The sequence below is a fragment of the Tamandua tetradactyla genome, assembly GCF_023851605.1.
Source record: "Tamandua tetradactyla isolate mTamTet1 chromosome 15 unlocalized genomic scaffold, mTamTet1.pri SUPER_15_unloc_4, whole genome shotgun sequence".
NCBI classification, from domain to species: Eukaryota; Metazoa; Chordata; class Mammalia; order Pilosa; family Myrmecophagidae; genus Tamandua; species Tamandua tetradactyla.
Window position 1 is genome coordinate 292,844 of NW_027518247.1, and position 18,969 is coordinate 311,812.

Consider the following 18,969-nt stretch of genomic DNA (forward strand, 5'->3'; position numbering starts at 1 on the left):
GCTCTTTTCATTTGAAGCTGTCCAAACAGGAAAAATAACATTTTTAAAGTTAATCCATTTCTGTATGTATAGATCCATTGTAAGTAGCATCTTTTGGTGAGTAGGATCTTAAGTGGAGATGTGGCTCAACCCACTCAGGATGTGTCTTAACCCTCTTACTGGAGTCTTTATAAGAGGATAAAAGACAGAGAAAATATGCAGAGTAAATTCAAAGAAGCTCAGAGACAAGGAAAAACACAGAAGCCAGACAGTACACTGCTGAAACCAGAAGTTTGAAGCAACAAATCGAGGAGAGAAGGGAGATACAAGCAGAGGTCACCATGCATTTGGCCATATGACAGAGGAATTGAGCATCACTGGAATCTTGTCTTTAGTGAGAAGTTATTGTATGTTGATTTCTTAATTTGGACAATGTCATGGCCACAGAACTATAAACATATAATTTAATAACTCCCCAGTGTAAAACCAACTCATTTCTGGTATGTTGCATTTTATCATATTTAGCAAAATAAATAAATTTTCTTACCAGAAGACTAGAGTACTATACTTCTAAGTATCAAAAATGCTAGTACAGCTTTGTAAGTGGATATGGGGAAGATTCTTGATAAATTTTGTAGTGCTACATAAAAAGGGTCTATTGCTTTGAAGAAACTGTTGGTAAAAATATAGATGCTAAAGGTACTCCCAGGAAGCTTGGTGTTGGTGGAAGGCAGAATTTGAATGTGAATGAACTTGGATATTTAGCTGAGATTTATAGACTAAAGGAGAAAAGTAGGCTGTAGGTTCTCCTTGCATGTTATATTAAAATACGAGAGAAAAGAGAAGTTGAGAACTGAACTCCTGGGCACACAAACTCACTTAAACCATAACTTGAAAATTTGGAAAATTTTGAACTTCTGGAAAGTGAGTTTCCAGAGAATAGTGTTTCATGTGAGGATTTAGCTGAACATTGATCCAAAGAGCCAATTCAGCACAAGTCACCATTGGAGGTGAAGATATCTAGAAAAGATTTATGGAAGATCTTGTCTGATGGTTTGACTCATACATTCTGCATACAAAACCAGCAAGGATTTGCAACATCTATATGAACAGAACCATTGGCAGTGCACACTAAAGCAGACAGAAAAGACACAGACTGAAGGAAAAATTACTTCAAAGACAGAACCATGGAAGCTGAGATCTGGAACAAACACCTCTTCTTGGGCAGAGAGAGTGGGCCCACCAGTGAATGTGGAAAGGACAAGTATGTCCTAGAGCTTACAGAAGTTGGGCCTTCTGCCCCATTGTTCAGGAAAAGTGTTGTCACCTTAGAATTCCCAGATGCTGGAGGTTTGAGAGTGTTTGTCTACCCCATTTTTCAGAAAGAGTGCTGCCACCCCAGCCTTCAGATAAGGTGGAGCACATTCCCTGGGGATTGAGGTGGATCTGGCCACCACCTCACTGTTCTGATGGGCTTGAACCTTGCTCTGGAGATTGTGAAGAGTCCAGCTGCCACCCAAGTGTTTGATAAGGGTGGAACCTTGGGTCTGGCAATCATTGCAAAGCTTGGAGATGATAGAGTCTTCACCCCAATGTTTAAAGAGAGAAAAGCTGCTGCATAAGCATTTGAAAAAGTTGGGGCCACTGCTGTATCATTCCCAGAGTTCAAAGAATATTCTACAGATGACCCTCAGCTTTGAAATCTAATTGGGTTTGCCCTGAAAGATTTTGGAACTCTTTAGGATAGAGTTTTCTTTCCAATTTCTCCTTATGGCAATCGGAATGTTCACTCTGCAACAGTCCCTCCTTTATACATAGGAAGCAGATAATCTCTTCACATGTCCACAGCTAGAAGGGAAATATGTCCACTGAAAGAGCACACCTATTACTGATGTTGATGAGTCCTGATAGTTAATATTGTCACTGAAAAAATTAATGCTTTTGTGATATTGTGATGGAATTAATGTATTTTGAATATGGACAGAACATGTCATTTGGTGATCCAGAATGTGATGGTTTGAAAGCTATATGTATCCCAGAAAATATCATGTTCTTAAAGCTAATCCACTCTTGTGGGTGTGGACCTACTTTAAGTAGGATCTTTTAGTCAGTAGGATCTTAATTTGAGATATGACTCACCTCATTAAGTGGGTTTTAATCCTCTTACTGAAGTCTTTTTGAAGAGAATAAGAGACAGAGAGAAGACACAGAAAAAAGTCCCAGAGAAGCTCATAGACAAGGGCTAACAAAAGAAGCTCATAGAAGGAGACACTGAAGCCAGAAGCTGGAAGTAACAAAACCTGGGAAAGAAGGGAATGACCAGATGACATCTTCATGTGCCTGTCCATGTAACATAGGAGTCGAGGATCACCAGAAGCTGTTCTTCAGGGAGAAAACATTAACTGCTGATGCCTTGATTTGGGCATTTTCATGGCCTCAGAACTGTAAGTTGTAAGTTAATAAATTTTCATCACAAAAGTCAATCCATTTCTAACTTATTACATTTCATCAGCTTTAGCAAACTAAAACTGCAGAGGAAGGAGAGGAAAATAAGTTTGTAAAAGTGAATGGATGGGTTGGAACATGGTGGCTCAGCAGCAGAGTTCTTGCCTGCCATGCCAGAGACCCAGGTTTGATTCCCAGTGTCTGCCCATGCAAAAGTAAATAAAAATTAAAAAAGTAAATGGGTGATAAAAAATATAAATGGATCATATAATTCTACAATGACTCTGAGGGTCAAGTACATTTTCAAGTAGTAGTAGCAGAATCACCAGAAGCTATTGTAATGGTAAGTATGGAGGTATACAGAAAAGAGATATTTTAAGCCACAGCAGTAAATGTGATTCTAAAAAAAATACAAGAATTCCATTACTACTTATGATATACAAATTGGTCATGAACATTTTTTCAAGCCTGACAATTTTAAAAAGCCAATAACGAAAAAATTTACATGTCTTAAGCCTACAATGAGTGATAATGTTGGCCACATCTAAGAAATCAATTACTAAGGAGGGGCAAGCCCCTCAAAGAAAAGGAAATGTGATAAATGAAGAGTTTCACTTTAGAAAGAGGGTAGGAGAAAGAGGTGGTTACTATCTAAGCAGATTGGGAGAATATAGATAATTTTATATAATTGTTAAATCTATTTATGGGCTACAGTGCCAACTGGGAACAGCACTGAGCTCTAGTATCAAGGGATTTTCATTCACTTTCAATATCTTATCTGCAGGTCTCTACCAAATGCTCCAGGAAAAAACTGGGGCACGTTGAGAGAATTCAGACAAGGTCAATATGCAGCACACAAAATACTAAATATCTTCCTCCTCCTCTCTTAATAATTGAGGAACTGGTATTATTTTTACCACTTACAGCTTTTTTCTTACTTTTGTTTGCCAAAGGACAGATAAAATTTACTGAGGTACCTAGTTATGGAATTGCTTCTGCTTTCTGACAACATCTAGTTGAATAGCAAATTTTGGCTTAATTTTACCCACTCCCTGGTTACCCAACCTGTTTTAGAATCCTATAATAGGCTCTTTAGATTGTTCCTTTTTCCTTTGAAACTGCACACTTTCTCATGTCATGGGCTTTTCTTTACTGCAATGAGAAATAGAATCACATTGTTCAACCACAGGTGTTTCTGATGGTCTATGACTAAAGAGAAATATAGGTTAAAGTATAAAGAGGAAAGGATAGAAAACATGCATGGATACATGAGGAATTTTACCATAGGGATGGAGTTAAAAGGTAAAAATGCTATAAATAGAACTTTTATGAAGCACACATATGCAACACATATAACAGAAGAATAAAAAAATGTCCAGCAACAGTATCATCTGTAGTATCAATAAAAACAAGGAAAGATTCAACAAACTTGATGATAAGTCAATAAGAATTTATCAAACAGAAAAAAGCTGTTCTAGTTTGCTAGCTGTCAGAATGCAATATACCAGAAATGGAACAGCATTTAAAAAGAGGAATTTAATAAGTTGCAAGTTAACAGTTTTTAGGCCATGGAAATGTCCCAATTAAAGCAAGTCTATAGAAATGTCGAATCTAAGGCATCCAGGTTAAGATACTTTCATCCAAGAAGGCTGATGAAGCTCAGATTTTCTCTCTCAAGTGGAAAGGCACATGGTGAACACTGTCCAAGTTTCTCTCTTGGCTGGAAGGGCACATGGTGAACTCACATTATCTTCTAACTTCCTATCCAGCTCCCCAGGAGTGGTATTCTTTTTCATCTCCAAAATGGCAGGTGGACTCTCTGCTTCATGGTTCTGTGTTGTTCTCTGTTGTGGCTTTCTCATGACTCTGTAATTCTTCTCTGCTCCCTCTGAATCTTCTCCTTTCTCTAAAATGTTTCCTCTTTCATAAAATTGCAGTAAACTAATCTAGACCTACATAGTATGGGTGGAGACATGTCTCTATCGAATCAGGTTTTGAGGGTATTAACCCACATTGGTTGAATCACCAATCAAGTTTCCAAGCTATAGTGCTGAATATGGATTAAGAGAAATGGTTGCTCCAACATAATTGCTTAGGGTTAAATCACAGCTTTTGTAGGGTTCATAAATCCTTTCAGACAAGCACTGAGACAAAAAAAATAGCATGCAAAAAGGTACCCAACAGCTCTGGTAAAATATCAAACAGTATAATGTACATACAGTAGCAGTCTTACAACAAGGATGAAAAGGGAGTACCTAAGAAGAAATATTTAAGGTTATAATGATCAAACTTTTCTGAAAATAAGGACAGACATCAAATCTATATCTATCAAATTAATGGACCCCAAGAGGGTTAAATAAAAATGGCAAATCAACACAAAAGCATATCTAGACATTTTGGTCTCACATGTGAATGAAAATATAGGTAAATTATGAAGGCAATCAGAGGATAGTACATATCACATGCAGAAGAGAAGCTATGAGAATTACACCAGACATGTACATATTAAAAATGAATCAAGCCATAATGAAATGGAGGGATGTTTAAAGTGCTGAAGATAATAACTGCATTTGCAGCACTCAATACCCAGTGAAAGAGCATTCAAACATAAAAAAAAGACCCTTTCAGGAAAATTGATATACAAATACTCACACACACACACACACAGAAATAATTTATAACCACCAGCCTTATGCTTCAAAAATTTTCCAGGCAGATGAAGTATGATAGCAAAAGGATCTTTTGTTTACTCAAAGAAATAACAATGTAAAAATGTAAAATGATAGTAAATATATCAAATATTGGATTTTGAAAAATAAGGGAAACTTCATTGATGCATTAAAGGGCTTTAATCATGTATAGAAGTAAAATTGATGGCAAAAATAGTGCAAAGATTAGGAAAGATAAATTGGAGCTTTCCTACTTGACGCAAATAATGTCTAGAGCAATTACTATGAAAAAAATTGTCAAATAAGAATGAATGAAATTGGTGGGCCCTAATGACTCAGCAGGGAGAGTTCTCACCTGCCATGCCAGAGACCAAGGTTCAATTCCCAGTGCCTGCCAAGGTAAAAAAAAAGTATGAATCAAGTGATAACAGTATAGTTATCCACATATTTTGAAAGGATAGTAATGAAATGTTATAAAGATCTTTTTGGTGTTCAATTTCCTAATTTAGAAAAAATATACAATTCCTTAAAGACACTTTCACCAGAAAAAATAGATAACCTGAACAGTCCTATATCATGCAATTGAATTTTTCCTTAAAAATCTACCACATTACAAAAATGTGGGAATTCTTTTTACAATGTGAAAACTGAAATGTGGACAGAGTGTTATTTGAAACATTTTTAGTCATTAAGAAAGGATGACCTCTTGGGAATTAGAGCAACAATCTTGGGTCCCAGGATTACCTTATGGAAAAAAGCAACCCACAGACCCTATTCAGCAAGTCTCCACTGTTACAGCCAAGGATGATACTTTCTCTGTAGTTGAGCTAAGGTATTTCTGAATGCCTTTCTCACACAAGGACAGCCTGTATCAAACACAGTTCTCTCGGCAGCCCAGTCACATCACCTCATAAATCTTTCCTTCCTTTTCAAATCATTTATTTCTGTAAATAGGACTATACATGCATGTTTGGAAAGATTTAGCTGATATGACCAGAGTCACACATTCTTCTCTCAGTACATCTAAAAAAATAGTAATAGTATATAGTATAATAGTAATAGTAATAGTATATAGTATAATAGTAATAGTATATTATTGGCAGGAATATCTAAAGGATTCCTGCCAATAATATATTATTCTCAATGAGCTTGTAGTTTTTGCTTATTTGTTTAAAATATAATAAAGCAATGATTCTTTTTTTCTCTAATAATAATAATAAATCATATTGTAGCATATCATAGATTGGTGATGGAGAATGTGAGCTATTTAGTCAGACTGGCTGGGTTCAGATATGAGCTTGTCCTTGAAGCAGTTACCTGAGCATGAACATGTTCTATAATCTCTCTGAGCCCCAGTAGTTTCACCATATGTAAAATTTAGCAATTCAGACACATTTATTGAGGCACTGTTCTAGGTGTTGTGGATACAGTGTTGAACACAATAAGTAAAAACATGTGCTCACAGAGTTTTCATTATGGAGGAAAACAGAAGAAATAAAAGGGAAAAGCAAAATGAAAGATTAGTTGGGGTGAATTCTATGGAATACAAATGCAGCAAGGACCAGGAATGGGGGCAGGGGTGAATTTAAATAACATGTCAAGGCATGGTCTTATAAGGAAGAGAATGAAAAAAGATTCATGCAGTTATGTGGTGGCAGGGCATTTCAAGAAAAAGAGAAAATGAAAAAAGTCCAGGTAGCATCTGGACTAGTAGGTATAGGGAAGTGTGAGGAGGCCAGTGTGGCCACTCCAAAGTGAGAGTGAAAGTTTCCATGATGAAGGATGAGTTTATGGGAGCAAGGAGGAACAAGGCCATTTAGGATATGGAGACTCTTCTAAAAATACTGAATTTTACTCTTAATGCCTGGGAAATCTTGTAGTTTTTTTTAAGACAAGTGACATGATCACACCTACTTTTTAAATCAGTACTCTTCTGGCCCCTATATTAAGATTAAGCTCAAAGGGAATAAGGCAGAATAGAGGGAAACAATCTAGAAAGCTTCATCAATAATTTAATGACTGAGATGATGGTTTTTTGGGCAAGGTCATGGCACAGGAAGTATTGAGAAATAGCCACCCCTCAAAATATTCTGTACATAGAATCAAAAAGACTTGCTGATGGACTGGATGTGAGGTGTGTGATATAGAGATGAAAATGACTCAAGTCTTTGCCTGAACAAGTAGGAGGATAGCTTTCCTTTACCAGATATTAAATTGTAGATATTGTCAGTACCTATTTGAGAGTTCTCTTGTGAAGATAAACCAGATTAATTGTAAACCTCAAACCCTTTAAATATCATTTGGCATTCAGTAGGTGCTGTGTAAATATAATTTATTTTTTCACTTATTACATAAAATCAATCATTTGCAAACAAAAGCTATTGATTTTATTTTGTCATGCAGTACTCCAATTTTACTTCCTTCACCATTATTTAAATAGTTGTACTATTGAAATACATAGAATTGCATCATGGCATCATGAATAAAAGGATTTCAAATATGATATAAAGAGGAAACTTAGGTTCTGAATATATCCTACTAGAGACAAAAAATAAGACTGCATTGCAAATATTGAATCCTAATGTAAGAAATGGCTCTAATTAACAGCACAATTAAAATAATGCTACCACCTTAATCACCACACTTATATGAGGTGTTAATATAAGGAAATTTATTGGTGTGCTGCAATTTATGCACGTTCATTTTTTCTCAAAACCTTCAACTTCTCTAATAAAAGAAAACATAAATATACAAAGCATGTGTATATAGACAAGCATGCTTTGGGGATTTCTGAGGGGAAAAACCCCCAGACCATATATTACATTTTACATAAAATATGATCCCCACTGGTATAATTAGGCATAAGAGAGAAAATGCAAACAGTCATGTTTTTATATTGCTCAAAGTAATGTTATATATATTTAATAACAATATAGTTGCTCATTGGAGTACATTATGAGAGGGTAGGTATTCTTAATTTAAATAAAAAAGCAAGGATTTCCTGAAGTTATTATTGCCTAACAAATTTATAGGCTCTGTTGACCAAGGTTGTTAATACATATTAATGGATATATTTTCTAAACCAATGAAATGCACATAAATGAAAGAAAGGTCAATTCAAAGATGAATTGCAAAACTATATAGATTCTAAACAACAGATTTCAAGTAAGAAAATGTCATAATGAAATCATTCATGTAGTATTATATCTGCTAAGTTAAACTTTTCACATAAATGAAGAGGATAAAGGAAAATAATATAAATTTTAATAATTTGAATAAATAAATAAATAGTGATGAACCAGTGAAAAATTGTTAAACATTATTATGCCTTTAAACAGAGGCTAAAATTTATTATAATCAAATTATTGGAACATGGGAAAAATATTTTCTTTTATAAACTTGGAATATCAAGTAAAATTTAAGCTACAATCCCAGAATTTGTAGTGGAATTTTTAAAGGAAATTTGAGCAACCTACCTGATGAGAATTTATGAGATTTCACATAATTAGGACTCAGTATAAATCCTTACCATTACAAATTTTCTGCAATTGAAAATTGTAAAACAAATGAGCCAAGTGTTTAACTTGAGAATTTGTTTCTAACTAACAAATCTGTAGATATCAGAATCAAAATACTGTTTTAAATTATACTGAATGTAAAAAAGAAATAATTACTGAAGTTTGTTGAGATCACAAAATGGTAGAATTTTCAAATGGTTAGCAGATAGACACATGAGGGACATTACTGCATGCAGATTTTTAATCTGATTAATTCACAAAATTTCAAATATTAAACATTGAAGGATCTCACACATGTACCAAGAAAACATTTATCTCCCAACTTTAAATGACAAGGTAACCACCAAATGATATATTGAAAAATGTAAAATTAAAAATACAAAAGAATAATAAAAAGAGAAACATTTGGAACATGTTTGTAATATAAGCATAAAAATATGTACATAGATCATGAAAAAAGCTATTAAAAATGGTGTTAGAATATTTCTATTTTCTTATTATTTAAAATGTTTATATTTTCTGCAATATTCACATATTTTGTTTGTAAATATACTACCATAATATTTTATTTTGCTCTAACAACAAATGTTTAATGTACTAATTTCCAATTTAACTGCTTGATTATAAATAAGATTAACCAAATTAGTTATGAAACACCAGTAAATATTTTCATAAAAAAGTACATTGTGCATTCAAATTTTACAACTTTAATTATTCTTATGAAGGCCACAAATTTTCAGTACTGCATTAAAGTATTTCACATTAGATGATTTGATTTAAACTTTACAATAACTCTATGGATTTAGAATTACTAATTTTCTTTTACATTTAGGGAAACTGAGACAAACTCTCAATGACTTACCAAATGAAAGTCTGCTTAAAACCCAGCAGATCTAGAATCTAAACCTTGGATTGTCCAGTTCAAAGCAGTGCTCTTTACAACTCAGCTGCATTTCTTTTTTACAGAATAAATGGAACAACTTCTGAAAGTGCTCTACATAATAAAATTATCTGAAATTGGAACATGCATGGGGATTTCTATGATATAATTTCACAGAAGACCTATGTTTTTTCTCATCCATTGCCCTTAAAACCACATATAGTTAGCCCACAGATATGGGATATAGTTCATGACTTCCAGTTACTATGAGAATTTTTAAATATGTTCTTGGAAATAGTCTAGATTATGTGTGGTGATGTAAAGTGTGATTCAAGAGAAATGCAGTTTAATTGAAGGGTGTCATGACTTTTAGAGAGAGGTCAACTAAATACACAATAGGAAAGAAAGAAAAGATAAACATGAATATTCAGAGTCACTATCACTTCAATTGCCTGGAGCCCTCTCTCTTCTGCATGACTCTAATGAAAGCATTTTTCACTTCTTTGTTCCTAAGACTATAAATGAGTGGATTCAGCATGGGGATCACCATAGTATAAAAAACGGAGGCCACCTGATCCTTTCCCAAGTAGTTAGACTTAGATGGTTTTAAATAAGTAAAAATTGTAGTACTTTAAAAGATGGTGACTCCCAGGAGGTGGGAAGCACAAGTAGAGAAGGCTTTGTGCTTTCCTGATGTGGAATTAATTTTCAGGATAGTGGACAGATTGGACCCATAGGATGCAGAGATTGTCATAAGGGAAAGCATTAGGGTGGAGCCAGCAAGAAGAATATTGTGATTTCAATGTCATGAGTGTCAGAGCAAGAAAGGGCTAAAATTGGGGATGTGTCACAGAAAAAATGATAGATTACATTGGAGTTGCAGAAATGCAAACTCTGGATGCAAAGAACAGTGACCAAGGAGTCAGTAAAGCCAATCATGTAAGACCCAGTGACAGGGGCACAACAGAATCTCATGGACATAACAACTGGGTAGTGGAGAGGATTGCAGATGGGTACATAGTGGTCATAGGCCATTGAAGAGAGAAGGAAACACTCAGTGCCACACAAGAAGACAAAAAAGTACATCTGGCTGTAGCAGCCCAATGATGAAATATGCTTGCTGAAAGTCATTGAGTTCTCTAAGGTTTTAGGGGTGATGACTGTTGAGTAACAAAGGTCAAGGAATGAGAGGTGACTGAGGAAAAAATACATTGGGGTTTGAATCTGGGGATCCAAACAGATTATGAGTATCATCCCTTTATTTCCCAGCACAGTAATCAGATATATGAGGAGAAATACCATAAGGAGAACTCTCTGGAGTCCAACAAGGATGAAGTCAGTATAACACGTGTGTTATACTACTTTCCATAGCATTGAATTGTAAACTGTTGAGAAATCAAATTTGATACTTGACATGAATGATTTAAAGTTTTTTTATGTTTATATGAGTGATACTGCAGTTTTACAAGTTAATTTCATACTCCTAGAAATATATAATAAAGAGTAATTTGCAAAATGTGACTGAAAAATTCTTACTTTTACTGCCATATATATATACTAGGTTCTAATACATCCTTTGCATTTCATATAGTAGAAATTCATTTATGTTGAATAATTAGAGTGAAACTGAACTGTTGTAAATGCTTCCATTTATTAATACATTTATACAAATGAAAATATTATTTCCTAGGTATTACTGTTGTTTCCATCTTTTAGATGAGAGAAAGTTCACAAAAAGTTAATGAAGTTGTCCAATGTCATAACCATTAAGTGTTGATTCTATTATTCTACAAAGATTGGTTGAATCCAGAGAGCATATTTAGCACACTGTATTTCTATTCATGATTACATTCAGGAAAATAATAAGTAGTGTAAATATGCAATAAACAATTTTTTTTGTTCTTTTGGCATGGGCAGGCTCTGGGAAACAAAATTAATGATAGTTTTAATGTATCTTTTGCTGTTGTTTCATATTGACTATTATGTCATACTAGTAACAGGTGATAAAGTAAATCCTAGGATTCTTTGTAGGGTGCACTATTATAGATCACATATTGAATATTAACTTTCAAAAGACAACATGTTTTTTTAACTTGTCATTTTAAAATAAAATTTCTTCCAAGGATTATATCTTGAATTTCTGTTCATTGCTGGTACATTCAGATTCCATGAATTCTATATTACCATTTCCACAAATCTTGGCATTATTTAGGTAAGACATAAATTATATGTCTATGGATGTGGATTTTTTATTTTATTTTTTATTTGATCAAATCTAAAACCTTCTAAATTTGAGAATAACACTTACCTGAGCCAAAGGTGAAGAACTTCTTTTAGACAAGTATGACTGTCTAAAACTATATCAAGCTCAACTGTTTCCCACATATAAGGAACTGAAAATTTCTGTGATAAGGTGGGCCACAGTGGCTCAGCAGGTAAGAATGCATGCCTTCCATGCCCGAGAACCCAGGTTCAATTCTGGGTGCCTGCCCATGTAAAAAAAAAAAAAAAGAAAAGAAAATTTCTGTGATATATCAGTTTTCTTTGAGATAAGTTAGTTTTAAATTTTTGTACAGGCAGTTCTGTTTTTTCCTGAAGCAAATAAATGAACATCCAGATTTTATTAATATCCTGGTCAAATGAAAGTTCCCCTGAAATTACATCTCACAAGTGTACCAAGGAGTTTCTATGAACAAAAGCAGAACAGAGTATCATTGCCTTTCCCCTGCTAATGCCAAGGCACCACTTATATTGACCATGACTGATAAGACCCATTCAGCTCTCTCTGGGACCAACTTCCAAGGAGATTACTAGGCAGGTTTCCAAGCACTAATGCATCAATGCTAAGTTTCATCCAGAGAATTCCACTTATCTTACAAGCTACATAATTTTGACAATGATTTTTTGATATTCTTTTGAGAGCCTATAGTATTTGGGTACAGAGAAGGCATTTTTTAGAGAAAGTCTTAATTACCCTGTGGCTGAAAGCCCAGTTCATTAGCCACCAGGGATGGAATAGCACAGTTTTTATTATGAAACATATTCATATTTTAAATTGTGACACTCCCATGGAAGTAAATATTTGTTCATTACACAAAAATTAGAATACAGTTAAATTCAAAGAAGAAAATGAAAATCATTATGTTGTTAATTTTGACGTGTATTTTCTTACACTTGTTTTCCTTTAGGAATAGCTAATTATATCTATATTTATATGGTCATATACTTTTTAATTAATTGAAGTCCTCTATTTCACACTTCTGACTCATCTTCCTGGCTCCTTTGAGTTAATAAAATATTTAATGTTAAATTGTATTCTCTGTGTTTGTTTCCACCATACCTCATTTAATTGTATCACCAGTGATTTTTCCAGGGGATAAAATTTGCCTCCTTAAATTATTTCAGTTCCCTTTAAATTATTTTGTAGCCTCCAGTTATTCAGGATAGCAACATAGACCCTCCAAGTTTCCATCTGACCACAGAATCTTTGGAAAACTATCCATACCTGGCAAAGCCACTTCCTCAAAATTCTGTAAAACAGTTGCAGTATAATTCTAAGTGGGGAAGTGCTGAAGAAAATGAAAGTTTAAACTGGTAGGAGAAGCTGGTTTCTCCCCCGCCCACACTAAGACACTGTTAGGTGTAGACTTGCACTCTTGCTTTTGATTTCTGGCTCTGTTATGGAGGAAGCAGAATCTTCTAGGTGCATCTAGGGTTCATGTATGTTGGTTTCAACCCATCCAGGGGCAATCTGTAAGACTTATCCAAACACTAATCTGTGAATAGCTTTCCAGAATTTTCAGTGGAAGCTGATGAACCTCTTGGACAGCTGAAGCACTGTAAGAAACAATCATGAAGGAAACCTGGAGAAATTGATCCCTCATTTTAAGACACACAATAAAAGACTCTGGAACTTGGAGGGGCATTCATTTTCCAATCAACAGAGGAATTTCTAAAACCAGAAGCAACACAACAGAACAAAACACAAGCTCAGAAAAGAAGGAGAGGATACCACAGTTTTGCATTGATCTGATATTCGTTACCTTGAGCTTCTTGTTTCTCTTGGGCTAATCTGCTTGACTGGAGTGCTTAACTCTGAGGGGGAGCACTGTACAAAATGGAGCCAAATTTTGAAGACATTGGAAGTTGTGATTTGCAGCTTGTATGTTGTTGTTGTTTTTAGCTCTGACCACTCAAGGAGGTATGTGTCATACACCTCACTGAATATAAACTTATTAAACACACAGCTCAGGGACTAAATCCCATAGTTAAAATAATAATATATACAGCATGCAACAAATTTATAAGAAAAACAAAGAAGTTGAAATAATGACTATTCAAAGAAATAAGATAAAATCCAGAAACCCATCCAATGAAACAGAATAAAATGTAGAAACCATCAATTAAGAAAACTAGACTTTGGTATACAGGTCAAAGACATGAAAAATGATCCTCAAAATGCTCACAAAGAAAAAGGAAGACAGAAAGAAATAAAAAATATCATAAAACAATGAACAAACAATAAGAGAATCTGAATAAAAAGAAATTCAAGGGGAACTAAACTAAAATACTAAGGTTGATGAAAACAATAAGAAATAACCCTAGAGGGTTTCAAGAGTAGGTTAGACTTGGTATAAGAAGGAACCAGGGAACCCTAAGGTAAAACATATGAAGTGATTCAATCTGAGGAGAAAAAATAAAAACACTGATAAGAAATGAGCAGACTCTAAGAGTCCTGTGCTGCACCAGCAGGAATACTAAAATATTCCTTATGGGTGACTCAGAAGAAGAAAGAGACAATGGTTCAGAATGTATATTTAAAACATATGGCAGAAAATATCCCAAATTTAATGAAGACATGAATGTACACATTCAAGAAACCCAACAAATACACAATACAAGATAAAGTTTTAGAGAACCATGTCCAGACACACTGATGTCTACAAGTCAAATCTTGAGGGCAAAGAGAATTTCCTGAAAGTTTCAAGAAAAGAGCAACATGTTTTGTAAAATGAAGTGTAGATTTCTCTTCAAAACAATTGAGGGAAAATGTCACTGAAACAAAATATTTTACATGCTGAAAGAAAAGAATTGCCAATCAACAATTTTGTATCCAATGAGACTATCTTAAAAACTAGGGGGAAATTAAGACAATCCCAGGAAAAGAAAAGCTGTAGAAGTTCATTACCATCAAATCTGACTTACAAGCATGCTAAGAGAAGATTTTCACACTGAAAGAAAAGGATACTTGACAATGGATTGAAGAAGAATAAAATGGCAAAAACTTCTGGTAGAGGTAATCACATGGGTAAATATAAACCCCATTATTACTGTATTGTGTTTTCTGTATCTAATTCCACTTTTTAGTTGATAAAAGTTGTGAAAACAAAATGCATAAAATATTGATAATGGGAGGCAAGGATAGTTCGGTGGTGGAATGCTCACCTGCCATGTGTGAGACCCACATTTGATTCCCAGCCCATGCAATTCCAAAGCAAATAACAAACATACGAGAAACAAGACAAATAAAAATTCAACAAATCATGCTGCAATAAGGGGATGCTCACATAGAAAAAGAATCAAACATGACCCTTGCCATACAGCATACAAAAAATGTAATGATGAATCTATGGTTTATGACATACAATTTGTAAGGATATAATTTGTATAATGGGGGAATGAATAAAGGTGGAAGAGTGCTTGTGTATGTTATTGAAGCCAAGTTGCTATCAAGTCATAAGTAATTGTCATAGATTTAAGAATTAATATTTAATCCTTGCGGTAAACCACAAGAATAATATCTGAAAAATATGCAGAAGGAAATGAGGAGGGACTAAAAATCATACAAAATAGGGACAAAGAGTTACACTATATACTAATAGAGAAGTCAAGTCAACAAAAATATGTATCATATATATATATATGGAGAGAAAGAGAGTGAGAGAGCAGAACATGATGCTAACATTGAGATAATAGAAAGGATAAATAAATGGTTCTAAAGTTATAGTAGGAGATATCGATTTACTATATACAATAATGTATAATACATCTAGGCAGAAGATTGACAAGAAAATAAAAGCCATGAATGACTCTATGAATGAAATAAAGCTAATAGATTCTTGATGCAACAACACCAAATACTTATCACTCTCTAGTGCAAAGAGATCATTCTCCAGGATAGATCATGTGGTAAGTTACAAAACAAGTACTAATAAATCTAACAAGTTTGAAATCATACAGTGTATCTTTTTGACCACGTTGGAATGATCTAGTAATCAATAATGAATGATAACTGGAAATTTCACAAATATGCTGAAATCAAGCAGCACATTCAACCCATAGGTCAAAGAAAACTAACTATAGATCCAAAGACACATTATTCTGAGTGAAATAAGCCAGTCACAAAGTACAAATATTTTATTTCACTGTTATGAGCCAGTTGTAATAAACAAGCTCATAGTGTTAGAATCTAGAATATGAGTTACCAGAAAACAGATTGATGTTCGAGAATGGCGAGTTGATGCTTAACTTATACAGACTTTATATAGTTTTTTGACAAAGGTTTGGAATGGATGATGGTGATGGTAGTACATTTTTATAAATGTAATCAACAGCACTGAACTATGTATGTAAATTTGTGTAGAAGAGGAAAGTTTGGGATTTTACTATAATAAAAATTAAAAGATAAAGCATAAGGCTGCACCACATGGTGAACCTTTTACTGTAGATGATGGACTGGATTATTAGGGCAAATAAATGAGTGTTCTTTTATGGGTTGTAAGAAATATATGATACCAATACAAGGTGGTAGTAACAGTAGTATATGGGAAAAATTACACTGAATGTAAATAATGGATGACGGAACTAGTTTAATAAACTTTCATCAATCGTAACAAAGGTAATGTGTTAAAAATTAGTACAATTGAAAACGCCCAGCCGGCCTGCTTGCCCTGGGTCAGCGACAAGCCATGCTCCAGCCAAGGCATCCATGGTGCCGGGGGCAGTTGCCAAGTGCCCCAGAGGCAGGGGGAGGAGGAACTTGTGCTTAGAGGCCGGATAGGTCTGCCGGACCCCCACCTGAGCGGAGGAATGGGCGGGCCTCAGCTGGGAGGTTAGAAAAGCTGGGGAGAGACTAAGGCAACAGGAAATCTCCGGGGCTTCCCTCCCTGCAAGCAGGCAGGCAGGAGGGACGGACAGAGCAGGAGGAGGAGCGAGGCAGCGCCCGTAGCTGCAAGGCAGGAGGCCATCCATTGGGCCGGCGGAGGGGCTTGCCCCTCCTCCCATCCACACCACGGAGGGCGTGTGGAGGAGGGTGGAGACCCACATCTCCTGCCGTTTCCCCGAGCTGCTGGTCATGATCTTTGGCCACCTGGACTTCCGGGAGGGCATGCAGCGCAGCGGTGCATGAGGGCCGCCTACCAAAAGTGGGTGTGGTGGTGTGTGAAGGCCGAGCTGCATCTGCTCCGGGCCAACCTGTCACTGTTCTTCAGCCTGCAGGCCTTGGGCATCCGCCGAGTTGCAGCCTCAGCTATGTGATCCGGGGCATCAAAAGTCTCAACCTTAGCTGCTGCTACAACCTTACTGACAACTGGCTGGGCCACGCCTGGTGCAGGAGAGCAGTTCCTGGAGCGCTCTCAACCTGAGCCTCTGCAAATAGATCACCGACAGCAGCCTGGCCCGCATCACCCAGTACCTCAGGGGTCTGGAGGTGCTGGAGCTTGGGTGGCTGCAGCCACATCACCAAAACCAGCCTCTTGTCCATTGCCTGGGACCTGCAGCGCCTCAAAAGCCTCACCTCCATAGCTGTGGCCACCTGTTGAACATGAGCATGGAGCACCTGCAGCATGATGTGCAGTGGGGCTGATGGCTCCCTGGGCTTGGAATAGCTCACACTGCAAGACTGCCAGCAACTCATCAATCTTTCCTTAAAGCATGTCTCTTGTGGGCCATAGGGCCTGAGGCTCCTCAACCTCAGTTTGTGGGCCAGCATTTTAGATGCAGGCCTTCTGCACCTGTCATATATGGACAGACTACACAGCCTTAACCTGAACCATTGTGACATAAGTGACACAGGTACCACGCATCTGGCCAGGGGCAATCTGCACCTATCAAGGCTGGATGTGTCCTTCTGTGACAAAACGGGGAACCAGAACCTGGCCTTCATAGCTCAGGGGCTGGATGGCCTCAAGTCCCTCTACATCTGTCCCTGCCACATCAGTGAAGGTGGTGTCAACTGTATGATGCAACAGATACAGAGGCTGGTCAACATCCGAGATCGTGTGCACATCACGGACAAAGGCCCAGAGCTGACCGCTGAGCACCTGAGCCCGCTCACGGCCATCGACCTGCATGGCTGTATGGGAATCACCAAGTGTGGTCTGAAATGCGTTACTCAGCTGTCCTGCCTCAGGGTACTCAACCTGAGAAGCTGGCAGATGACAGACAGGGAGATGGTCAGCTGAGGGCTACAGCATCCCTTCCCTTGTCCTTCCCTATTCATCCCCCCTTCACCACCAATATCCTCTCCTCACTCCCAGTGCATAAGTATACATAAGTCATTGCCGTTGATGGAACTGGGCAATGACAGCAAGTTTCAGGCTCATTTGTCCTGCCACCTCCAGCACCCACCCCAACAAGGGCCCATTCTCATCCCATCTGGGGATGAAAACCAACCTGACCCCATCACTCCTCTGATACTGTTGTCTGTTCCACTCTCCTTTCTCCTGAAGATGATTTGTTTGTCTTTTTTACTTTGACTTCTTTCCAACCATCATCTATCCAGTATTGTCCCACTGCTACTTTCTGGCTATAATTTTCTCCTTATCCATTGGGATTTGAGGACCTAATCATGTTTCTAAATCTTGACTCAATTTATAGCACAAATATGTGGGAGAAATAAGAGTTGAACTGTTTTTTTGTTTGGATGTTTGAAATGCAGATTGTCTTGTAGATGATTATTATATATTGAAACTCCACCCTTCCTTGCTGTCATTCCAAGTTTCCTCACAAAAAGGTCAGTGAGGCTTCTTGTTGGAAGCAGAGGAGCAGAACTGGCCTGTAAGAATCCCTGGGCTCAATGCACAGGGATAATATTGAAATCCATGTCTTATCTCTGTTCTTTTAAAAAAATGGAGTTTGTGGGTTTTAAAAAATTATTTTTAAATGGAGGAATAGATGACTTTCTTTATTCTGGTGGTGTTGGAACTTGTGTTGTTTTATTTAAAAAAAAAAACAACAACTACCAGCCAATAATTTTATATCCTACAATACTCTCTTTCAAAAATGGGGGGAGATTAAGATAAGCAAAAGCTGAGGGAGTTAAACACCATGGGACCTTCTTTACAAGAAACATTAAAGGAAGTTCTTCAGGCATAAAGAATACTAGAAAATGTTTCAAAGCAGCATAAAGAAATAAGAATCTGCAGTAAAGCTAACCGTGTAGTAATTTTAAATGACAGTGTTATTATTGCATTGTTTG

General features: G+C 36.3%; 1 pseudogene; it reads left to right on the forward strand.

Annotated features, from left to right (window-relative positions):
* Positions 1 to 1,166: 1,166 nt before the first annotated feature.
* Positions 1,167 to 18,247, forward strand: LOC143672803 (F-box/LRR-repeat protein 14-like; annotated as a pseudogene).
* Positions 18,248 to 18,969: the final 722 nt, after the last annotated feature.